A 7604-nucleotide genomic window follows, 5' to 3' on the forward strand; every position below is an offset into this window, starting at 1 on the left:
TGAGAATATAGTCATAGATGGAGTCTATTATCCACCATGATTGTAAGTGGAAGTTGTGATATAATAACGCCTTTTGGTTGAGCTTTCTAGCACGGGTCTTAAGTGAAGGAATAAGTGTTTTCAAAATACATGCCATGAGTAAGGAGATCTCAGAATAGCAGCAAGAGGCACCACAAGTAATCCATCTGAATGTGAGTTTGTGACTTTTGTAAGTAGCCGTTAAATAGGGTATGTTATGATGTATTGGGGCAATAAGGGTTGTAAGAATGTGGTAATGTGTTGTGTTGTATCCTTAATGTTTTGTTCCCATATCATAAAGTCAGCTGCTAGAAGGCGTTTCCTGGATTCACTTAAGATGTAAGCCTTGCATGTAAGTACAAAATTATTTGGTGCTTTGTCTAAGCATGTTATGAAAAATCTGCTTCAGGTTGTATCTATGTCCCATGAGATCACCGTATGAGGTTTGTGTTGCCTTTTCTTTGGTAAGTTGACAAGGCAATAGTTAAACAGGAGTGATGCAATTTGACCTTCATTTAGGGTGTGGGGGAGGGTTATGTATTCTCTCGGAGCCAAATCCATTAGTACTCAGTATAGCTCATTGTAGGCCTGTATTATGTTAGGTGGTTTGGTTGGGATATGTCCAAGCCCTTGCTTACATGTAAGTGTGAGCATTGGTGGTAAGAAATGTTCCAGGCTAGTTGACACAATATGCCCAAGTGTGGGGTTAGTTAGTCCAGGTGTGAGGTGACAAGTACATAAGGGGGACCCAATTGAGGTGAAAATGTCCCTAGCGTTACACAACATTACTTTCAAAGGTGGGTCAAAAGACCAAGTAAATATGCATTCATCCCATAAAGGGGAGCTCATGATGTTCAAGCTGAAGAAAAATAAGTTAAAGAAGGACTTCCAACATGTGATATCCATAAGTGGGTTGAAAAAATGAAGAGGGATAAAAATTCCGCTCTTCGGTTGCTTAGGGGCGAGGCGAGATCTTCCATGTAGGTCCGTACACACCTGTCAATCATACAAAAGGGATTTAGCACTAGCCATACAATCCGGGGAGAACATGGGGCGGATTCTAGGGGGTGGAGGGAGGGTTGAGCGAGGTATGGGGGAAAGTTGGAGGTTGGTTGAGGGGTGCGACTGCTGCCTTACGAGTCGGGAGGGGATTGAGGGGGCCAACCTGGTGGTTGAGGGGGGGTAGTGGTAGCCCGTTGTGGTGTGTAGGCTCTACCTCTACCCTTTGGTGCTCGATTAGGTTCATTGCGCGCTCTTTTAGGTTGTCGGGGATCATGATTAGGCTCTCGAAGTGGGGCAATAGCTTGCCTAATGTAGTTTTCCACCTCTGATTTTTCCGTGAAAGAGGGAGGGGGTTGGTTAAAGAGAGTGGCATGTGTTACCGCATCCTTGAGCTTTTGTCGGTAGAGTAGGTGAACGAGTGTAGCTTTTAGAGCTTCCTGGGCTTCTTTGGCAATCCAAGTGAGGAATCCAATGGTTGACTTCTTGAGGGAGGATCCTGGGAAGAAGAGGGGGAGTTGATGAAGGACAAGCTATAAGCCGTGGTCAAACCATAAGACGTTGTTGTCCCGGCAATGATCCCCTTGTCCGATGTGTTCGACCTGTTGTAGACCAAGTTTGGTGGCAGCTTTATCTACATCATTAAGGAGAGTTAGTAGTAAGCTTTCTGTAAGGGGAGCAAGGAGAGTGAAGTTACCAAAAGCCCAAGGCTTATGCCCCACATCATTGAGGTATACCTCGAGTAGTTGGGTTGGGATGAAGGGGCCCGTGTAAGTTTCATAGGGTTTTTTTGACAGGCAGTGCAAGGGCTGGTGACAGAGAAGTTTTGGCTTGTGATGACAAGCTCTTCATCATCTAATTCAGCTGGTAGGAGCAGATTATCCGTGGCCATAGGCGGGGAAAGTGTTACCTCTAAAAACCGCTTAGTAGCTGCGTTTTTCTTTGCCGGATTATGGGGTCGTTCCAGAGCCCTTTGCCATGTAATTCCATGAATCTTCTCATGATGCTCGGTGCCGCTTCCATCCATTCTTTGCATTCGCGTTTGTCTGCTTCTACAATGGTATGTATGCTTGCAGCCAGGTCTCGGAGCCTACTACAGGCAGCGAGCGATTGGGCTTGCTCTGGCGTTTGCGTACAACCTAAACCATGCGGAGATGTCCAGCTGGTTCAAGAGCGCATGCTCCTCTTTCGCGGCCTGCAGTGCGGCACCATCTAGTTCCAGCAAGGTGTTGTGGAAGCTCTGGTCCGCGACGCACAGCAGTAGCCCCTGCACTACAGAGGGGGGTGCTGCTGCTACCGCTGCATAGCCCTTCTGCATGAGCTCGTCGTCCCACCCTTCGCAGCTAACCTGTACACACACGTCCAAGCTTAAGTCTTCAGGGTTAAAGTGGTCCGTCTCCTTCGGACCCGGGCGCCCTTTCGCCCATACTTATCCTTTTGCTAAAAAACCACACTCCTCCACTTGGTATGCGGTCCCGACTCCCCATGTGTTGCAGCCTTTTCCATTTGGGCCCCATAAAAATTGTACAGAGATGCACCACCCAAATGTGCTTCCTAAAATTAAAAAATGCACACATGCTTTTGACAAAAAGAAGCCTTCCCCTTATTTTTTAAAAAACTGGGCCCTACCATAAGGGTGGTGTTTAAGTTTCCCATCACAGCTAGCATCTATCGTTCATGGTGCCCAACTTTAGAAAAATGGCAAAAGTGATGCCTATTATTAAAAGTAGGGTCTTAAAGCCCTGAGGGTAGTCCCTCTAGAAAAACAGAGAGGTAGTAGTTATCCATGGTTTACAGGCTAGAGGTGCTCCCTATTATTAAATGGAGACCACTCTAGCCACTAGAGAGAAAGTAGGCTACTTAAAAGAAGGGAAAGAGAGACCGTTATTGCTCAAGGGAACACAATCTTTGATTGAATTGTGTTAAATAGTTGAAAGAGTGTGTGTATGTTTAATGATTTGGATGTGTTTTGTTCCTTGTGTATGTGTGCTCGCCAAGGAAAGTTATCTATGAGAAAGAGAGAGAGAAGAGAGAGCAAAAGAGTGGATCCTCAACTATCAAAGGTTGAGAGAGAGGAAGAATGTTTTTGGAATCTGCTTGTTGGATTTCAAAAAAGCACTCGCGAAAAATGTTCGCCTCCTCTGACCAAACCTTTGATACCAATGTTGTTGGATTCAAGGGGAGAAACACTATTAGACTAAAATCATAGAAACTCTACACACACAATCTCATATCTCTTTATGATTTCTAAATCAGATGTAGGTATGCCATACACAGACTTGCACACACACAATCAATCAGCTGTGACCATACTAAGATAAAATGAATGAGAATGATGCAAACAAAATCAATAACATAAATACGTAAAGTAGAGGGAGGAGAGAATTGAGGGAGAAAAACAATGGCCTAATCTTAGCCCTCAAAATGGAAGTGCAAGACATAATTCTCTGTGCGCTTGGATATTTTATATTTTCATTAAAGTAACTTGTGCCAATTTTAGGCCCCTCTTTACAAGCACGTCATTCTCATCCACATATTCATATGAGATGCTTTCACATTGCTTCTAGATTAACTTTTTCAAGGCTAAGCCATGACAATTGTGACAAAAATGTAATACTGCTTTGCAAACCGTCCTTCAAGTCCAATTTACAATTCATTCATCCACATGTTCATTAAACCACTAACCATAACAACGACAAGAAAGTATAAATATATTTAGTTATTCATATTTACATGATGATGCTAAATCACACCAACATGATGATTTTCCAAGGCGTCTTGAGTAAATCACTCAAGAAGGCGAACAAAATCATAACACTATCTTTAGAACGTGTAGCCGTGCCATCCTTACTCAGCACAAACCTATAAGAGAACCACAAAGTCTAAAGAGTTTAGATAACAAGTTAATATGTAACAAACAAAAAAAGAGAAATCATTCAAAATCTCATCGAGACGCTCGGTCTTAGTAGAAAACTTTAATGAGCAATCGATGCCATGTTGTAAGCTTATGAGGCTAGACTAGAACCAAATCAAACATTTAAAGCAAAAAATGTTGACGTATCTGCATCTTGAATTTGAAACAAAACAGATGGAAATGTGCAAATGGCTTGTAGAGATAGCTCAAGCTCTAATGCAGCCATAAATATTGAAAATTCCTCAGCAACAAGTAGTGCATGTACCTGAGAAAGAGAATGAAAGCACACACAAAAAAACCAAATGGATGAACCAATCAAATCAAAGAATGGTACGCCTTTGGATACGAGGGTTTCTACAAACACAACGGATGAGGCCAAATCTCACGAGATGCCGCCAATTCTTGAAGTGGACGAGCCATGGCCACAACCATTATGGGAGACAATTCGAAACAAAAAAGATGGAAATGCCACATTACTGCCCGCACCAATTTTGGAGATAAACATGGATCATGTGATCTATCCTCCGGATATACAGTCATTGTATAGAAATACAGGGATGAAAGTATCCATGGAGAGTCATCCAACGACCATAAGTACTTTACCTTCCTTTTTAGGAGAGCACGAGACAAAATATAAAGTGATAATTGTATCATCTTAATGGAATCCTATTACACAGATGAAGAACACAAAATGCTTGCATGATTTGATATCATCTCCTATAAAATTCACCATTACTCTTGCTTCCCTTATGTGATAAGGAATCTAATGTCTTATGAAACATGGATAATGGTGGAAAATCTATCAATCACAAAGCTCCAAGAAACACTATACAAAAGTTCTAAATTGAAAATTCCTAGCTTTGGAGTGGCAGAAGTCGTACTCAAGTTGAGTACTGGGGATTTCAAAGTTACTTTCTACTACATAATTGACTCCCATCATGTCAAGGAGAGTCTGGCTGATGAAAAGCTGGATGGACATCTTCTTTTGACCACAAGGAAAAGCTTTAACAACAACACCACCAAAAGCCCTAGAAGCACCTCAAGCACATGTAAAAGAGAGACAACCAACCATAGCAAAAAAAGGTAAGGCTAAAGAAAACATTGAAGCAGATCAACCTCGCAAGATGACTTTACCTTCAACAAGCCTCCATCAGACTTTCTGCATAGCCTCTACATCAAGAGCCACGCCATCAACAACAAAATGAAAATTGAAACAAAAAGTTTATCAACCCAAGTTTCCGTTATGACAAAGCCTCTAGAATAACTCAAAGACACACAACCAAGTGTTAGTATTTAAAGAGCACATCAAAGTTAACGACCCAGTTTGGATACACCAAGCACCTGTTCAATCTCAACAGCCAAAGGTAATAGGGTGGGTAGCATCAAATGAGTCAATCACTACCAAGGTTTTTTTCAAGGAAACAAGAATGTTTGTGCCAAAAAGTGCACAATTGAAAGCAGGTGAAGAACCATATTCCATATCAAAAGTTCAACGATTTCAAGATCCAAAGAAGATCAAGAATAAGACAAAAGAGCATATGTCTCCTACGGTGATCAAATTCAGCATATGGAAAAACAAGACTCAAAATAACATGTTCAACCATGATAGATCCTTACGTGACAAGGAATCTAATGTCTTATGGCACATGGATAATGGTGGAAAAGATGTCAATTAAAAAGCTACAAGAAACACTCTACAAAATTTTTAAATTGCAAATTCCAAGCTTTGGAGTGGCAAATGCCATACTCAAGTCGAGTACTAGGGATTTCAAAGATTCTTCCTACATAATTGACTCCCATCATGTGAAGGAGAGTTTGGTCGAAGAAAATCTAGATGGATATCTTCTTTTGACCACAAGGAAAAGCTTCAACAACACCACCACCAAAAGCACTAGAAGCACCTCAAGCACATGTAAAAGAGTGACAACCAACCATAGCAAAAAGAGGTAAGGCTAAAGAAAACATTGAAGCAGATCAACCTCAAAGATGACTTTACCTTCAAAAAGCCTCTATCAAACTTCCTGCATAGCCTCTACATTAAGAGGCACACCATCAACAACAAAATGAAAATTGAAGCAAAAAGTTTATCAACCCAAGTTTCCATTACAACAAAGCCTCTAGAAGAACTCAAAGACAAACAACCAAGTATTAGTATTTGAAGAGCACATCAAAGTCAACAACCCAGTTTGGATACACCAAGCACCTGTTAAATCTCAACAGCCAAAGGTAATAGGGTGGATATCATTATATGAGTCAATCACTGCTGAAGGTTTTTTTCAAGGAGAATGTTTGGGCTAGAAAGCCTAAGGTATTAGCATGGACTCACCTCAAGAAAATGGTTCTACAAGGAGACAGACGAGCTATCAATGGAAGACAAACAACTCAAGCAAGAGAAAGAATAACCACAAAAGAGAAAAAAAAGGACCTTCAAAGCAACAAGCAATGCAACAATTATGGGTACCAAAGTCAGACTTCAACCAAGCTACCCAACAAAGACAGGTGTAGCAACGGATGATTCCAATCAAGCTACTTTGAAGCACGGTGATTCCTTGAAGGTAACACTCAAATATAATTACCAAAAGTTGTAGCTCAACATGGAACAATGAAGATCAATCATGTAGCACAAGGCTTATCCCCAAGAAAAGAAATTGCAACCAAGAGCCAACAGAAGCCAACCACAACCAAGGGTTCTATAATCTCTAGATGGATACCTCATCTTCAACTACACAAGCAAGGATTTTACAACGTTAATCATCGGGTCTGGATATCAAAGCCTAGTGTCCATCAAGTCATCACGCAAAAGGAGCAATTGCAAAAGACGGTCACACAAGGACCAAAGACAACGTGGGTTCCCTAATCCTAGTGGGAAATCAATCACAAAGAAACCACACATATCAATTGCTTCTCATGGGAGATAAAGCAAAGGCTCCATCAGTCCCTACGATAGCCGAAGGCGAGCCGAAGGCCTTGTTTCACAAAGCAGTGACAACATATGACAAGCAAGTTAAGAGGAGCCGAAGTATGCCAACCTACTGGACAAAATGGTGGCATCCATATACCAACACAATGAAAGAGGCCTGAATCTCCAAGAGCTTATGGAATTGGGTTTCTAGCCTTGAATAGGTACATCCAAGCTACCATTAAAAATACATGGCATTAAAGTCAGAGTCGGGTAGCAAAGCCACTAAATGAGTAAGTCATTAGTCTCAAAGCTTTGAGTAATATTATTTGTGGTCTAAGTGTCTTAGCTATCCTAGGTACTAATCAGGCTGGATGAGTTGAACATATTTATGTTTTGTCACTCATGCTGGTATAGGTGAGCATAAGAGTCAAAGTCTATGTAATTTATGTCTAGTGAAGTGAAGGAGGAAGTCCACAAGACCCCATTAGGAAAACTATGAACTCTCTAGGGACCCTTTGGGATTAAGGTTAATTAGAGGCCATCCAATGAGAAGAGTGTGGTGGACACACTCTATGTCCTCAAAAAAGTAGGGGGACAAAGTAGTCTTACACTTCTTAATGTCCTCTTACCTAGTAAGAAGGTGTGTGTGTGTGGGGGGGGAGTGTGGTGGGCCATATGGAACCTCCAACTTCCCTCGTTTTTGGTCCGCTATGGAAAAATCCCAAAATTTTGAAATTTCTCAAAATTTCCAAAACTCAAATCTTTTCTTCT

This window comes from Adiantum capillus-veneris, chromosome 13 (assembly GCF_014529385.1).
Source record: "Adiantum capillus-veneris isolate H3 chromosome 13, ASM1452938v2, whole genome shotgun sequence".
Classification (NCBI taxonomy): Eukaryota; Viridiplantae; Streptophyta; class Polypodiopsida; order Polypodiales; family Pteridaceae; genus Adiantum; species Adiantum capillus-veneris.